The sequence below is a fragment of the Rhamphochromis longiceps genome, linkage group LG12, assembly GCF_057381845.1.
Source record: "Rhamphochromis longiceps isolate RC_006_pf linkage group LG12, R_longiceps_female_GT1.1, whole genome shotgun sequence".
NCBI lineage: Eukaryota > Metazoa > Chordata > Actinopteri > Cichliformes > Cichlidae > Rhamphochromis > Rhamphochromis longiceps.
Window position 1 is genome coordinate 36,897,514 of NC_140568.1, and position 18,316 is coordinate 36,915,829.

The window sequence follows — 18,316 nt, forward strand, 5'->3', positions numbered from 1 at the left end:
GTACGTCGTAATGAAAAAGTACAGAAAACTCTGTGACTAAACACATTAGCATCAACACGAACAATCCCATGAGTCTTTGCAGTGGTGTTTTGTAGCAACAAGCTTAAGCTTAAAAAGGTATTAGCTGAAGCCTGAACGTCACTAGCAATCCAGTGCTGGGTCATCTTGACAGAAGAAAAAACAAAGGAAATAGGAAGCCAACATCCAAGAGTTTTGGAATGTCCTTAATTAAGAACCTTGGAAAACAAGTTCTAAAGGCTGCTTATAGAATTGTACAAACTCTATTTTATCTTTATGTGCATTTATATAATGAAGTCTATGGGGAAAATAGTAACTAGCCATGAAGTGTGCATTATTTCTGTGCAATCTACTCATACTCACACACTGTGTTTTTTTGTTAAAGGGATAATCCTTTGCTGCTACTTCATCTCATAATCAGTTTCTAAAATTCCCCACAGCCGTGGGCGTTTACCCGGTAAATATGCAGTATACATTTTCCACTTTTCTAATTTACCTTTTGATAAAGTTGCCTTTGTAAAAAGCTCATTTCCCTCTCAGTCTAACTATTTCCTCCACAGGATTAGATTACCCATCTAACACCTCCATTCCTCCATCCACCTCTTTCTTTTTTCTCACTGGATCTTCACCTCCGCTTCTTTTCTCTCTGTTCTTTTTGCTCTACCTTATTTTCCTTCCTCAGACTCGCTTTTTGCCACCTCCAACTCTCTGCTGATTAAGAAAGAAGGGAGAATAAAGAGAAGTGTACGACAGAGGAAAAAACAGTCAGTAGATTGGTGGGAAAGTTCAATTAAACTGTGGGCCTCTGGGCTTTTGTGTTGGCGTGATAATGTGTATGCGTGTGCCACACCTGCGTGTTTATGGCCGTGCATGCGTATGCGAGCCACACTTTGTGTGTATGTAGGTGTTCATTTATTGAAATGTGTGTGGGTATGTGCGCATATTTTGCATCTTTGCTGGTGTGTGTTTCAGTCTCAGCTCTCTAGGATTAGTTTTCCTCCTTAATCAAGTGAGAGAGAAGCCCACAGGTAATTACAGCTTCTCACCAAAAACAACAACAGGGCTTTGGCTTTCCTGTTGGACTCCATCACAGTCAAATAATACTCTTTGCTTCTCCTCTTAGAGACAATACATTATAAAAAACTTGCTTTTATCAGCCAGAAACACAAGTCTTAATTAATAAATGTTTTACTATGGTAATTATACTTTTAAAAAAAAAACAAAGGTGGCTAGATGATATTTTAACATGGAGGTGGATGTTTTCACCAACTTCATCGTTGGTTCAAATTTACATATTTTCCTTGTGAGACTTCTTGTCTCCTCCCAGTCAATATTTGAATGCAATCTTTGAAAACATTACCGTTTTTAATTTATTTTTATTTATTTTTATATTTTTATTCTTTAACAACTTAACAGGTAAGTTCTTAGCATATGTGCATTTTTATTATTTGGTTATTTGTAAAAAAAACAAAAAAACAAAAACAATTCCAGTGAGACTTTTTAAATATGATGACATCTGGAATAATGATAGATTATTAGAATATTATGTTTAATGCTTCATGCAATCATCCAGTTCTTGTATTATCAAGAATAACATGATTTATCTCTCTTGACTTCCTCTGCAGAAAAATAAGACTGTGCATTAACATTATTTGTCAGCTACCATATAGTGGAGGAGCTGCTAAAACCTAACTTTACCGATGCACTAACGCATCAAGAGGGTAATCAGTGGTGCAGGAGAGACAGGTTGGGAATTTATGGGCTGGTATTTACTCAGGTAATTAATAGAGACGTACTATTAGCTCATAATTTACTCCTTCTGATTATGTTTCTCACACTGCCAAACAGAGATGGGCAGTAACGCGTTACTGTAATCTGATTACTTTTTTCAAGTAACGAGTAAAGTAAGGGATTACTATTGCAAAATCGGTAATTAGATTACCGCTACTTTCCCATAGGAACGCTGCGTTACTGCGTTACTAAAACCGCTCCAGGGTAAACCTCCGCCTACCCTGCTCCTGCTTTACAGGTGAAAATAGAGCAACAGGACCGCTGAGTCTTTGACTTTATTTATTTTCTGCTGTGTTTTACTTGCATCTATTTGAAAGAGTGAGTGTAAACACAAAAAATATTTTATTTTATGTGCTGGAATGTGCAGAAAATAGGTTTAAATGTTAAACTAATTTATTCAAGTCAGAGAATGTTGCATATAATTAAATTTTTGCTCGATGCATAAAGTTAAAAGATTAAAACTGATAAAACAAGTTAAAAAAAAGAGACTTTTCCATTTGATTACATTTTGTATGAAGGATTATGTAGAAAAAGTAGAATTGTGCTGAAAGCTTTATCACCTCTTCAGGTTGTAAATTGTGTTTTTAAAAAGTAACTAAGTAACTAAGTAATTAATTACTTTTGAAAATAAGTAATCAGTAAATTAATGGGATTACTTTTTGGGGGGAGTAATCAGTAATTAGTTACTGATTACTTTTTTCAACTAACTTGACCAACACTGCTGCCAAACATATATCCTATTTCAGTGGGGCTTAGTCAGGAGTCAGGCTAACAGTTCAGTCAATTAGAATATACAACCCAAGTTGCCTTTCTGCTTCACGCAGCAATTCTCATTTTGCAATTTCCTTTTAAGCTTTTTTGAGAAAACCAGAGACAGTATTGCATATGATGCAGTTACTTGCTCAATTTGCCAATGACAAAAAAAAAAATCCATAATAAAAAAATATCAGAAAAAGGCCCAACCATTGACTTCTTAAATGTCATTTTTGATGAACAGTACAATGCTTCTTATTCATTCTCACCAGCCAGATTTTTCCATCTGCCTGGGATTTGAATTCCCATCCATCCCAAGCTAACAGAAGAGTTGCATCTGCATCGATTAAAAATCATTAATCGCTTATGTCATCATCAGATACATTGCCAAAGTGCAGCTGAAATATGGCATTATGGATTTTGATAGCCTACTGATGCCTAACTCTCACATGAATATAATCATCTTTTCAGCTGTCTGTCCACATCTAGAATAAGAACAAAAGCAAGTATTCATGCAATGCTTTTGTCACGGTTAACATACAGCTGCTGTCAGGGTGGTTTGAACTCAGGTGTTCTACTTGAAGGTCAGACCCTTTAATCATCGCCTCAACTATAAATCTGTATCACAGCAGGATTAGGATTGGAGATAGCCATAAGATATGTAACTAGATCTGACTAGGCCATGACAGATGAGAGAGGGCTGAGAGTAGAAGTATATGAAAATGAAGGTTAATGTTATATTCATTCATGTTTCAAATCAGTGAAAGGTTATATTTCATACATCTACTACATCTATTTAATAGTGAAATTATTTAGTTAAGACAAATATGTATATTAATTACTGGTATGCAGTACTTTGTGTTAAAAAATAACAGGACGGGACTTTAAGTATCACAATTTCCAAGCTTTAAACAAGCCTCATTCTACCTCTTGTTTCATTTAAAGTTTAATGATTAGCTATATCAGCTCTGAGGGTCATCTTGTTTGTAATGATAATGGAAAGGTTGACAGATTAGATCAGGTAGGAATCTCTGTGGACTGTGATGTTTGCAGATGAAACTGTGTTCTGAAGTAGGTGTGGGAAAGAGTGGATGGGTGGAGGAAAGATTTGGAGAGAAGAGGGATGAAAGTCACCAGAAGCAAGACAGAATACATGTGTTTGAATGAAAGGCAGACTTGTATAACTGTGAAGATGCAAAGGGTAGAGGTGGAGTGTGTGGAGATGATAGTCGAGGTGATTTGTGAGGTACAAATAGCAGTAAGAGTGAAAGGAAGATGGTGGTACTAAAAAGACAGGAAGCCAAGCTGGAGATGGCAAAGCAGAAGATACTAAGATTTCCACTGTCAGTGACCAGGATGGAAAGGATTAGAAATGGGCATCAGAAGGACAACTCAGGTTGAGCAATATGGAGACAAATTTAGAGAGCCAAGGCTAAGATGGTTTGGACATGTGCAGAGAAGAGAGAGTGCATACACTGGATAAAGGATGCTGACACTGAGGCTGCCAGGTGGGACAAAAAGAGGAAGATCACTGTGAACATTCATGGATGTTGTGAGAGGAGACATGCAGAAGAGGATATAATAGGATAAGATTTGCTGTGGTGAGCCCAAAAGCAACCAGCTAAAAGAAGAAGAAGATAAACACTATATCATTTTAATATGATCATGCTGCCCATTGGATTTTTACCCAACATTGTAAACAGCCTTGACTGTTTTTGTATTTTAATAAAATTCAATTGAACCAAATTTCAGGAACCCAGTGGCATAGTGATGCAGTGACTAGCACTGTCAGCTCACAGCATGTCCCGGGTAGCAGAGGGATTCCTTTGTGTATTCTGCATGGATTCTCTACTAGTACTCCAGATTTTCTCCCACAATTCACAAAGCATGTTTATTAGGTTAATCAGTGATTGTTATTTGCTTGTAGGGGTGAAGTTGTCTGTGCCTCTGTGTTAGCCCTGTGACAGACTGGTGACCTGTCCTGGGGGTACACTGTCTCTTGTCGTAAGGCAGCTGTGTGTACTGTCATGATATATTTCTACTGTTGCTGGTCTAAATGAAAGCAAACAACTGTCAAAGCGCACCTTACTTTGTGGTCAACCTGACATTGGAAACATAGTTGTGTTTGCCGCTGCAGTTTGCTCTATGTGCGATATTTCATCATTCAAGAGTTCACTTTGTGATTTTTGCCAAGAAGTATTGCAACTAGGAGAAGCCATAGTGATCTTTTACTTGGAAAAGTACTTGGCAGTGTGTGCAGCATGAAATTAGATTTCAGTTTCTATTATTATTCCCCGGTTTCTTTATGAAAACAACACTGTTTGCTGCCTCCAGAATTTGGAAGCTGGTATAGTATAAAACCACATTTTCAGATACCACTGGTAGCAATGACTTTCATCAGATCGGCAATAATAGAAGTATTATCCCATGAGCATATGCATTAAAACAACAATTTTCGAATGATTTTAACATTTGGTCTCTCGTTGATTAAACAGGAAAAACAAGTGGTGGTTTTTGAACAAAGCAATCTCGACAAAGCAGCGGTGCCTTTATTTTGGCATGAGCAGTTGCCACATACAAATGGTTATCTAAAAGAAATCACTGTCTTGATAATATTTTTTCATCTCAAAATCATTCAAGCATGTGGTGTTGTTTTCCCTGATGTTATTGACTTTTCAGTCATGTGTAAATTTCAGTTATTGGCCAGTAACTTGTTCTAAACATGGCTTTTAGAGGTTTCTTTGCAGTATGGGGACTCTTTCTTTTTGTTAATGGTTGTTTAGGCCTTAGGTTTTCTCCATATCTTTGTCCATAACCAGCGGCTGGTTTGTCTTTAAAATGACATTTCTCAGTGGATTCGCACACGAGTTAATGCACATGTGACTTTCCCTACATTTGAAATAAATTTGATTCCCCTGCAACCATTTTTTCTTCGTATTTTTATTTATGTTTTATTGATTACATTTTTATTAACTAGATATTGTGTTAAATGAGCTTTAAAATGTGTTTTTGCGAGAGAATAAAGACAAAAAAACCATCCATCCATCCATCTTCATCCGCTTTATCCGGGGCCGCAGCTCAATGCAGCAGCTTCGGCAATGGAGACGCTGAATATGGTCCATTCGGACTCAATGTCCCCAGTCTCCCTCAGAATGCTGTTGAAGCTCTGCCAGAGGTGTGCGTTAAAGATCTCACGGACTGGGGCCTCTGCTAGATGTTCCCAGCACACCCTAACTATGCGTTTAGGTGCACCAGGTCTGTCCAGCGTCCTCCCCCGCCATCTGATCCAACTCACCACCAGGTGGTGATCAGTTGACAGCTGAGCCCCTCTCTTTACCCAAGTGTCCAGAACATACGGTCGCAGGTCTGGTGATACGATTACAAAATCGATCATCGACCTGCGGCCTAGAGCGTCCTGGTGCCACGTGCACTTATGGACACTCTTATGTTCGAACAGGGTGTTTGTTATGGCCAAACTGTGATTTGCACAGAAGTCCAATAACAAAACACCGCTCGGGTTCAGATCAGGGAGGCCGTTCCTCCCAGTCACGCCCCTCCAGGTCTCGCTGTCATTACCCACGTGAGCTTTGAAGTCTCCCAGCAAGACAATAGAGTATCCAGGATGAGCACCTTCCAGCACCCCACCCAGGGACTCTAAGAAGGCTGGGTACTCTGAACTGCCACTCGGCGCATAAGCGCAGATGACAGTCAGGACCCGTTCCCCGACCCTAAGGCGCAGGGAACAAACCCTCTAATCCACCGGGAAAAACCCCAACGTACCGGCAGCAAGCCGAGGGGATATTAGAATACCCACCCCAGCCCGCCGCCTCTCACCAGGGGCAACTCCAGACTGAGACAGAGTCCAGCCCCTCTCCAGGAGACTGGTTCCAGAGCCCAAGCCATGCATAGAAGTAAGGCCGACTATATCTAACCTCACGCACTAACTCAGGCTCCTTCCCCACCAGAGAGGTGACATTCCATGTCCCGATTGACAGTCTTGGCAGTCGGGGATCAGTCCGCCAGGGCCTCCACTCCTGGCCGCCACCCGGCACACAATGCACCCGACCCCTATGGCACCTCCTGCGGGTGGTGGGCCTGCGGGAGGATGGACCCATGTCCCCTTTTCGGGCTATGCCCGGCCGGCCACCAGACGCTCGCCCTCGGGCACCCTCCCCGGGCCTGGCTCCAGGGCGGGGCCCCGTTAACCCTATCCCGGGCAGGGTAAACTGTTCCCTCGATGTTTTCGAAGACAAAAAAACATTATAAAGATATAGGAAGATTCTGAAGTTTGAGCCTTTGTGCAGACCTTAGACCACTAAGCATAGTTCTGGTTTCTTCAATTAACATTTCTCTGTCTAATAAGTATATATTGAATTCCTTATATAGGTTTTAAAAGTTTGACTTCTTAAAATCTTGATAAATTTGATGTTTGCAGTACAGATTTTGGCAAACATTGGCAAGAAAATTGTAAACTCGCTGACATTTTATGCTGGATCACTTTCACCTATTTTTAAGTAACTTCTTTTTTTTGCCCCACATAAAAATATATTTTACAAAAACACAACTTTAACGTCTTTTTAAAAATCCCTTGACACAGAGCTTGGACAAAGTAACAAGCCTGAACTGAGGGAAACAATTATAACCAACCAAATGAGGTACATCTGTAGGGGGGGGGGGGGGGGGGGGGTGTGTAATATTGAGCTTCTGGCTTGCCCCCATTGAAAGAAAACACAAAATGATCACTTTCAAGTTGGCTGAAATTTTATTGATATCATCTAATGAGGTGAAATACAAAGAGTAACACAGCAAGAGCTCGTGCAAATTGGGAAGTCAGGATTACAAAAATATGCTAATGAGTTCTCTGACCATTATTTTTCAAAAACAGTCACATACCAAACTTACTTACTTACAAAACATCAGTTCTTTCTGTTCAAACTATATTGCAATTCAGTCATAACAATGTCTGTCTGGAAATGGACTTTCAGAGATTTCAATTCCTTTTCTTTCAATACACATGTGAACACAGAACAAGTCAAAAAGATCATGTGTCGCCCATTGCCAGCACTTGTCTGCTTAAAACCTTGCTAATTTATGTAGTCAAACCTTGGACCACTTTGTTTTATGAGCTCTGCACAAGTTCTTTTTTTCATCAAATTCACATAAATGTTTTCTTTTTCTACCTATACTGTCAAATTTGCACACTAAATTTGCCTTTTCCACACTATCCTACACTCACAGAAAACCACAGTTGTCTCTGAATTAACAGCTTATTACTGCCAAGTTGTTACACTCAGCCAGTTTGTAGTCTAGGCTGGAGCAGGCTGGGGTCACCACAGTTTGTGACTTAGTGGGACTGCAAGCCTGAAAAACTGGAAGTGAAGATCGCTACAAGGTCATGTCTTTTGGCCTTGCAGACTGTGGATGGCGTTCACAGCAGGCATGCACGCTTGGCCAATGTACTAGTATGCCGGACGGTAGCTCGAAATTATGAGAAATTCACATTTGGGAGAGTTCAGGCATAGGAGAGAATAAAGGGCACTACGACAGGTTAACTGCCAGACTACACTGAAGGAGGTCATAACATTTGTATGTTCATGGAGTTCGGAACCTTAGAGGTCTCCCTGTTTGATATATAAAACTTTTATATGATAGCATGTTGCTGATTTAAGGGCAAGTCGTGAGGTTATGGCATTAGAGACAAAAGACACGTTGATCCATGCACGCGGGAGGGTTATCTGCTCTGCAGGGAGGTCAAAAGAGTACAAGAGTTACCTTTACAGACTGTGGGAGGTGGGAGGCTTTGCAGAATGTGTTTGTGGGCATTTCTTTCTCCTGTATATAATATACAAAATTAAAAGGGTTGACAGTTCAGTGGAAACTATGGTTTAGTAGTTGGGAAATGAAGACTTTCCAAAAAAAAAAAAAAAAAAATTAAACCACTTTTCTCCCCAGATAAATTTGTCAACAACTTAAAGAACATTATTTTTAATATTCAAAAGTCATAATCATGACTTAATTCAATATCAAAAAATCTGTGTTTCTGTTTAAAAGCCAATTAATCTAAACCATCAGAACAGGCTGCCATTCAAAGATGTTTCTTTAAGAAAGGGAAGTTATGTATGTACATACTGCTGTAACTGTCTCTGTAAAACCAGAATATGTGTCCTTGAAGTAAAGACAGCTGTACACCGTAGCCTTGCTCCTGATCCTAAATTGTGTACATAGTGAAATATTTTAATCAACTTTGTCATAATTACTACGTGTAATAATATTTTCCCTCAAGATTAGCTTTTCTCAAACCACTTGCTATCAGATTGTATCTTGTTATAGCGACAGATAAATCTGGTACCTCAACAAAATTTCTTCTCTTTCTGACACCAAAGTTGAGCAGAAGTGCAGTTTAGAAAAAGTGGGACATCTGAAAAAACTTCTCTCTACATGTAAGCTTGATAAAGTCTGAATCGAAGCTGCACTCACTTTCTGATGGTGTCACTTCTTTAAAAACTTCATGTTCGATTAAGTTGTCTCACTTGGATTGACTCACTCAAAATTAAATTATTAGAAGTTCATGGGAATATATAATAAGCTCCACCTCACTAGTGTGACCTCGACGATGACTCCAGCAGATAGAAGAGCAGTTAAAATCTGATTTCACAAAGACAATATTTCACATTATTTCACTCAGTTTCAATATCACCCCAAGTTACTCCAACCAAAGCACTGCCTGGCATCTGTGTCTGCTAATAGGGTCATTAATATTCATATCTTCAGAGATGAGATGGGAAACACACTGAACAAAATTTCACACACACACATAAGTACAGACTCTGGGGACACCTCAGGCCCTCCAAGGTTTGGAGGCCTATCTCCACCCACCACCACTTCCCCTGCCGGTGGCGGACTCCCTCAGGTGTCGGTGTGTTGGTGGTTCTTTGTGTCTGGGGGTGGGCGTCCGGGTGCACACCGGCTCACTCCTTGGCGGCCGCTTGTCGGGGCCTGGGGCCTGGGGCTCGCTCGGGCCCCTTTGGAGGTGGGGTGCCCCCGGCCTCTCGGCCTAGGGCTCGGTCACTCAGGCGCAGCTGGGGGCCGGCGGAGCTCACGGGCGCGTCACTGCAACTCCCCCTGACTTCTGCTCCGCGGCTGCTGGGCGAGCCCTCATCTGGGACTCTCCTCAGCTCTTACTGGGACAGTGGCGCGGCTGCCCCTCTGTTGGTCTTCCATGGTCTCTTGTGTTCTGGGGGCCTCTGGATGTCTGGAGTTTTGATCTCCTCCATACCCGCTTCACACCCTGGAGGACGGGGCTGTGGCCCCCCCACACTCCCTAGCAGATCATTACATGGAGAAACCTTTGGAATGCAAGCATGCTGATCCACACAGGTATGCACACATGGGTATTCACAGACGCGGACTAAAGCTTTCTTGGCTGCTGCCTCAAAGCACACTGTGCGCTGTCTATCTTGCGTGCTGCACAATATCGTTTATTACTTAGTAAATACTGATATCTATGACTAGCTAGTTTATTGTGATGGTGCTTTGTTTTCTCTATTATTATGTTGCTCTTTGTTGTTTGCTGTCTCCTCTGTTTGTTTTTGTTTGTTTGTTTGTTTGTTTTTTTTTCTCCATACAGGTGACCCAGGAGTTTTTTTTTTTTTTCTCTCTCTTCCCCCCCCTTCTCACCGTCTCTTCTCCCCTTTGGTTTTCTTTCTTTCTCTCCCCCTCTCTCTCTCATTCATTCCCCCTGTCCTATTTATTAAAAAAAAAAAAAAAAAAAAAATGACAAAGGATGAACTGAAGCTCTGCCATCACGTAATGTCGCATACTGCTGTTTCTGATGTCATTTAGAAAAAAAAAAAAAAAAAAAAAAAAAAAGAAGTGCAGTTTAGAAAAAGTGGGACATCTGAAAAAACTTCTCTCTACATGTAAGCTTGATAAAGTCTGAATCGAAGCTGCACTCACTTTCTGATGGTGTCACTTCTTTAAAAACTTCATGTTCGATTAAGTTGTCTCACTTGGATTGACTCACTCAAAATTAAATTATTAGAAGTTCATGGGAATATATAATAAGCTCCACCTCACTAGTGTGACCTCGACGATGACTCCAGCAGATAGAAGAGCAGTTAAAATCTGATTTCACAAAGACAATATTTCACATTATCTCACTCAGTTTCAATATCACCCCAAGTTACTCCAACCAAAGCACTGCCTGGCATCTGTGTCTGCTAATAGGGTCATTAATATTCATATCTTCAGAGATGAGATGGGAAACACACTGAACAAAATTTCACACACACACATAAGTACACGCACACACCACAAAGAGAAATCAGTTGGCTGCTCAAATATAATTACTTGACTGCTGACTGCCATTTAGGAAGATGCCTAGATAGATTATTTTTGTCTCTCCTTCCCCCTCTCTGTGTATGTATCTTTCCTTATCTTTTGAGTTTAGCAATATTTTCTGTCCTTTTCTTTTTCTCCCACCAATCATCAGTCTTCTCTGAAACACTGCTTGGCAGGCTCCACAATGTTTGATGCAATTTACAAGTGTTTTCCTGTTGTAACTTTCAACGACGCCTTGTTCGCTGAATTATAAAGTATGCGTTTGTCTTTCCCATGAAATAGTAGCCTTTCAACCATGAAAACTGATGAAGGTCATGAGAGATAAAATATGCAGTTTTTATTTTCACTTAAGCTCTTCCTGTTTCCAAGTACATAAATTGCATGGTGAAACTGACTAACACTGACAGGTTTATATTGTTGCAAATACATGACCTCAGTCCTTCACTGGAAGTATTGTCGATGCAACTTAATTCTTGACCTTGCAAACAGTTTCTAACAAAAAAGTCTCACTGCAAGTTTTTCAAGTTGATGTTATTAAGCTAACGATAATACCTGAACAAATTTTAAACTATCATATATGGGTTAATGACATTACAAAATACAAACCGTGCAAAAATATTCACATATTATCTTTACAAATAGCATTTAAAAATTTATCATATTAATGTATTTAATATGATAAAGTTTGTAACAGTTATGTGTGTTGGGATGTGTTTTGAAAGTACATTAGAAATACTAATACTGTGTTTGCAGTTTAGTTAATTGGGTAAATTAAACTGAACATATTGCAGTTAAAAATGGCTTTTGGGTGTGAGACAGGAGGCCACAGGGTTACTGCCAATGCACAAAGCACTGAGTAAATTATAAAATGAAGGCAGTTCTCATTTTGAAAACCTACGCAGGAGGATTGTTTCCCCTAAACCTTATACCACGCATGAGAGCAGCAGAACTTTTCTCAAGCATGTTTGCCGATTTTGTTTTATCCCCAGTTTCTTTCGTGTGAAACTGTGGAGGGTGGATGTGTCATCAGATGTACAAATATATAAACTATACAATACCACAGTGGTTCCCAAACCTTTTTTGCTAGGCCCCCCTTTGTTTTACAAGAAAGATGTAAATAGTCAGATTACAGTATTTTGTCTATATCTTCAGGTTTTACATGCTTACATATACACACACAGTTACTGTCCCTCCATTTACAAAGGCAGAGGCGTCACTGTGTAATTATTTTACATGTAGTTGTTTTTTTCCTGTGTAATAATATTCAACATTGCTATCAATACATTTTTCAAAAAATGCCTCTCTGTGCAAAATGGGTTTAAAAACATAAACAGCTGTGGGATGCTGTTTGTCCGTGATTTAGATGGGGGGAACAAATTGTGGCAGGATCAGCCTGATGTTATTTGTATCCCGCTGTAACTTTACTGTATAAAGAGCTAACATCTCCAAAATGTCAGGAGTAGTTAGTCATTACAACAAGTGTTTGTGAACTAAAAATCAAGAATGTGGGATACTGTTTGTCCGTGATGTGGAGAGCCCAGCGCTGCTCCTGACGAAGGGAAAACCAATTCTGCAGGGGAGACCTACCTTGGCACTTGTGCAGGTGAAACCAAAGGGAAGATATGCCTCACCATATTTTCTAGTCTTTGGCTTAGAATGAAGCATAGCTGAATAACATATTCAGCTATGCTTCATCTCCTGCTTTGCATTTGTGTGGACAGAATTATAAAAATAGCTTTATGAAAAATGAATAGCTGCCGAAACCTACTGCCAAGGGTTGTCCCATCAGTGGAAGCAAGAACTGCAATCAAGCATTTGTGATAATCAACAATGATTCTTTCACATTGCTGTGGAGGAATTTTGGCCTATTCTTATTTGCCAAAATATTTTACTTCAGTGGATGATTTTCAGGCATGAATGGGCAGTTTGTGGTATGGCAAAGCACATTAATCGGATTTATTTAAGACTTTGGCTTGGACACTCCAAAACCTAGATTGTGGGGGTTTTTTTGTTTGTTTGTTTTGTTTTGTTAAGCCATTCACCGGTAGACTTGCTGGTGTGTTTCAGGTCATCATCCTCTGCGAGTGCTTTTGATCTTTAGGGCATGAACCGATGCATGCACATAATCCTTAAGAATTTTCTGGTAGAGAGCACATTTCATTGTTCCATGAATTATGGCAAGTCGTCCACGTCCTGAAGCAGCAAAGCAAGCCAGACCGTCACACAGCCACCACCATATCTGACTGTTGGTATGATTCTTTTTATGAAATTCTGTGTTAGTTCTGATGATGTAACCAAACTGGTTGGTCAGCCTAAAGAATATTTTCCCAAAAGTCATCTTGATGTTATTTGGTAAATGTGAGACATGTCTTTGTATTCTGGTCCGGAGTGGTTTTTGATTTTTGCTTTTTTTGGGACTTTCAATGACGAAATCTCTCTCCAAAGTAAAAATGGATGACATTTTTACCCCACCTCTTTCTTACTGTTAAATCTTGAACGCTGACCACTGGTTTTTTTTATTTTTTATTTTTTTACCTAAAATAACAAATAAATAAAAAACTTTAGTGAGGCAATCTTTGTCTAATACTAAGCATTTTTTGATCATCTGAAATATGTAAGTGTGATACCAGTCAGTATGGTGTGGTCACCATTTGCCTAATGCAGTGCAATGCATCTCCGTCACATAGACTTGATCAGGTTGTTGATTGTGGGGGGAATGTTGGTCCACTCCTGTTCAATAGCTGTGCAAAGTTGCTGAACTTTGCACAGCTATTGGACTGTGCAAGGAACTGGAACACACTGTTGTATACGCTGATCCAGAGCATCCCAGACATGCTCAATGGGTGACATGTCTGTTAAGTATGCTGGCCATGCAAGAACTGGGATGTTTTCAGCTTCCAGGAACTGTATACAGATCCTTGCAATATGGGGCCGTGCATTGTCATGCTGCAACATGAGGTGAGGGTTGTGGATGAATGGCACAACAATGGGCCTCAGGATCTCTTCACAGTATCTCTGTGCATTCAGAATGCCATGAATAAAATCCACCTGTGTTCATTGTCTCCCCCCCCTCTTGCCCAGTTTGGTTCTTTTGCGATCAGATTTATTATCTAAAGGCCAAGAAAGATGCCCAATGGATTTACTTTACCAAACGGACCATCCCGGCCTTGCCGTATTGGTCCATTTGATTCACCTTTGTTTTTATTGTTTATTTTATTTTATTTTCACTTGCTACACACGGGACAGACATGACTGGGGGAAAGAAAAGGGAGAAAGAAAGAGAGGTAGGGAAAGAAAAACAGCAGGGAAAAGGAACAGTGATAAAGGGCAAAAAACGAAAACAAACAAAACAAACAGACAAAAAATACATATATCAATCACCTTGAATACAAACCACTGGAATTTGTAGCATCTGTTAATTTCATGGATGTGTCCATGTCCTATTAACAAAGGTTGGAGATGTATTTGTTCACATTTAAGCTGAGCATAAAGTTAGTGTTATGTGGCTTGTGTAGTTGTGGTTAAATCAAATGTCCAGGAACTTTGAAAGTAATGGAAATGTGGAGATGAGAAAGTGGATCCAAGCACAGACAATGATGCAGGAGAATGTTTTAAACTGAAAATGAGCCTTTGTGGCTGTATGAAAACACTACAAAAAAAACTAGCAAAGGGGAACTGAGAACACTAACAAAACCTGAAGAAACAGCTAAACTAAAGAACATGAGGAACATAGAAATCATAGCAAAACCTGACAACCGGGAATGAGGCGTCTGAGACATGGAACACTGAGGAGGAAATGCAGAAAGAAACACCGGTGATGATAAACAGACAATCCGACAAGGAACAGAGATAAACGCACAGAATATATACACATCGGGGGAAACGAGGAAATGGCACACAGGAGGGAGACAAAGTGGAACCTAATTAGACCAGATGAGAAAACGGGGAAGCAAAACTCAAAACACCGAACACAGGACACAAGACACTGCAAAGTAAAACAAGAAACACGAGACAATCACAAACACTCAGACTAGACACTGCGACAAAGAGACACGGCGGACTGGGGAGTCAGAGGAAACACTGAACATGGAGCACAGGAGCACAAATCAAAAGACTAGAAATGACAAATGATGAACTCAAAGACAATAATAATTCAAAATACAAAACCGTGACAGTAAAAATGTATATGTGTGTGTGTGCACACATGTGTTGTTGGACATGGAGTTAAAGGTAGACGACTGAAACCAATGAAAAGCCTGAAAAAATGATGTTTCAAGCTAAAATGTCAGTCAAAATGGCTGTTTATCTGAATAAAGGAAAAACACAGAAACAAATAATATTAAAATTAGAAGAATAAGTGACGTGTCCACAGGGCACTGTCCAGAGTTTTTCAAATTATGGCTGAGTGAATTGTTTTCATGTCAGCCTTCAAAATCCTTTCCCCCAAATGGATTTACAGTGTTTGAAATTAAATGCTTCAAGTATTCCATTACAGATTTACACAATCCCCAGCACAATAAGGGATTTCTTGTTTAGTGGCTTCCGTGACTGTTCAAATACCTGGGAGGCTGAATCAAGAATTCACAGTGGTTCAAATATTTGATGTTTTCAGATGGATATCTGCCCACTGCTGACTCAGACAGAAATAATCACTATTTTCTTTTCCTTTCAGTCCAGTGATTTCTTCTGCTCTTTTGAGCTCAATATTAACTCCATTACTCATTTAGTCATGTTTGATTTGTGTACAATGAATAAACAATACTGTAATCTTTAAAATATTTTTAGCTTTAGGCTTTTGAACTAAGTCTGACAACTCTCTCTCACTCTCTCTTTTTCTGTGTGTGTGTCTTCGACTTTACGTGCATATCAAAATTAGTGATTCAACAAGGTGAGAAATTACCATTGCTGCTTTAAGAAGTCCAGACGCTTTCCTTTCCAAGCTCCTTAGACTGTTTATATATATATATATATATATATATATATATATATATATATATAGATAGATAGATAGATAGATAGATAGATAGATAGATAGATAGATAGATAGATAGATAGAGAGAGAGAGAGAGAGAGAGAGAGAGAGAGAGAGAGAGATATCAACAGGTATAAAATCACTGCATGTTGACCAATCTATTCTTCAGAAAATAGCCTCATCATTCATGGAAGATCCCTCTGACCTCTGTTCGTTCTCTAAAGATTTTCTTAATTCCGTGTAATGCATTTGTGTTTCCCTAATAAGCAAAAATAAATAAACACAAATAGTTAAAACCAGGGTCTTAACTAACTTCTGAGGAAAATGTGTCTTCATAAGACAGTTTATATTAATTTCTATGTCATTTTGATGTTATGTTTGTTTGTTGGTTAGCAAGAGAACATGTACTCAGTAGATTATTTATTTTGAACAAACCTATTTTACCTTTACCACATATCTGGGACAAATGGAACAGAGGAAAATATTAGCCAGTGAACTTTGTTACAAGTGAAGATCTTTGTTGATATTCAGAATAAATACAAAATTTTAAGGTTTCTACACCTGTACGCAGAATATACTCCTTTAGTCACATTTCTTAAGACTATTTTTCTTGCAGACAAATGGTTGAGCATTTATTTTGGTGGATTAACTTTAGAGATCCAGGATTGTCTGGAAGTCAAGACCTCCAAATTGGCTTTTATGACCAAGAGAGACGGGAAGAGATGAGAAGAGAGCACTGAAGTATTTCCTCTGAGTAGTGAATGCAAGAAATGTGTGTAGACAGAAATGGAGAAAAGGGGGTTTAAAAGGGGAATAAGACGCAACGAACAAAAAGTGAGTGAGAAATAGAGTTGAAGTATTTCCTCAGGGGTAAGAGCTGTCTTTTAGCTGGATGTTTGAAGATTGTAAATCCATTCTCTATGGATATTTATCATTTCCCCTGTGAATGTGCATTCCCAACCAGCTGCAATTTATCAAGGTAGACAGACAGGGAGAAAGAGGGCGTGGTTGCAGGGCAGAAAGAGAAAATAGGGAAGCGAAATGCACAATTTGGATGGAATCACTTTTGGAGACTGTGCATAAGAAATTGTTAATACAGGACATCTGCAATATTTGTGTATGATTTGCATAAGGTAAGAGCTTTCTGCAATTACCGTCACAAATTACAGAGTTCGTACTGCTGCAATTCCATCACACACGAAAAATTGTCAGACGCATCATTCAGCTCGTGAATTGAGTGTATGAAAATTACCTGCTATGACATTAATCCATCATGACTGCGAAAGGAAGGAAATTTCACATTACTGGACAACTTAAGGTGGCACAAAATCCATCTCAATACAATTTGTTAGCATAGTAGCATTTGCTGATTAGCACTAAGCGCGATGTACGACTGAGAATATACTTGAAGGTCAATTAACCAAAGAATTGGACAAACTAGAAACCAGATGGAAAGAGAAGCAATCACTTTAATCTATTCAACTTGAGAGGGGAAGGTGTTTACCGAATTTTACGACAATTTATCTGATGCAGTTTCATCCAAAACAGCAATTGTCAAACATATTGGTGCTGAGGGAGATTACTAAATTAGTATAATTTGAGAGCATAAATGTCCATCAAAACAAGGAATAATTAACTTGATAGTGATAACTTTCTTGTTATGACGTCGAGCTGAGAAGAAGAGCAGGATACAGTGACAAAAAACAGTCTCGCCGAATGATTTTGGGAATGTATTGCATTGGTGGGAAGAGACTCAAATAATAATATCTGTCAACAGGAACATTTAGAGAGAAAATTTTACTCATTTGAACAGAAGAGGCACCTCAGTCACATCAAACAGGTAAGACTCTACCTGCCACCAGCTGCTCTCCGAAGAGTAGACGTGTTCTCAGGATTAGAGATCACCAACCTCTGAGAATGAGAGAAAAGCAGTTTTTGATTTCGGAGTGGGTTAGTGTCAGTGTGTTTACAGCTGTTAGATAAAAAAAACAAATCTGTCAAACCACTGCCTCCGTATTTGATGCAATACTTTGATGCAAAAATTTATTTAAAACTCTTGTAGTTTTTCACCAGCTTTTGACTGAAGAGGAACAAGAAAGGGCTACTTGATGGGAAAAGGCATAAGAGATGTTAAGGACACATTTCCTTTAGGGCAGAGTGTATTGCTCCTTTGAAATATTCTGGATGTGTTGTTTGATGCTTCACTCTCCAGCTATTCTAAGGGAAGTTTAAACCCATGGAGCTCTGTGACATCTTTAGATGAAAATGAATCTAAGATTTTTATTTTAAAATTAAACTTACGCTTTGTAGGAAATTGACACCTTCACTGAAAAATTGTCTGTGGCATGAATAGAATAGAAGACATTACAGGATATTGTTAAAATTCCGAGTCCTTGCAGACAGAACGGACTTCCTGGGGGAAATTGATATTAAGGGTCATCA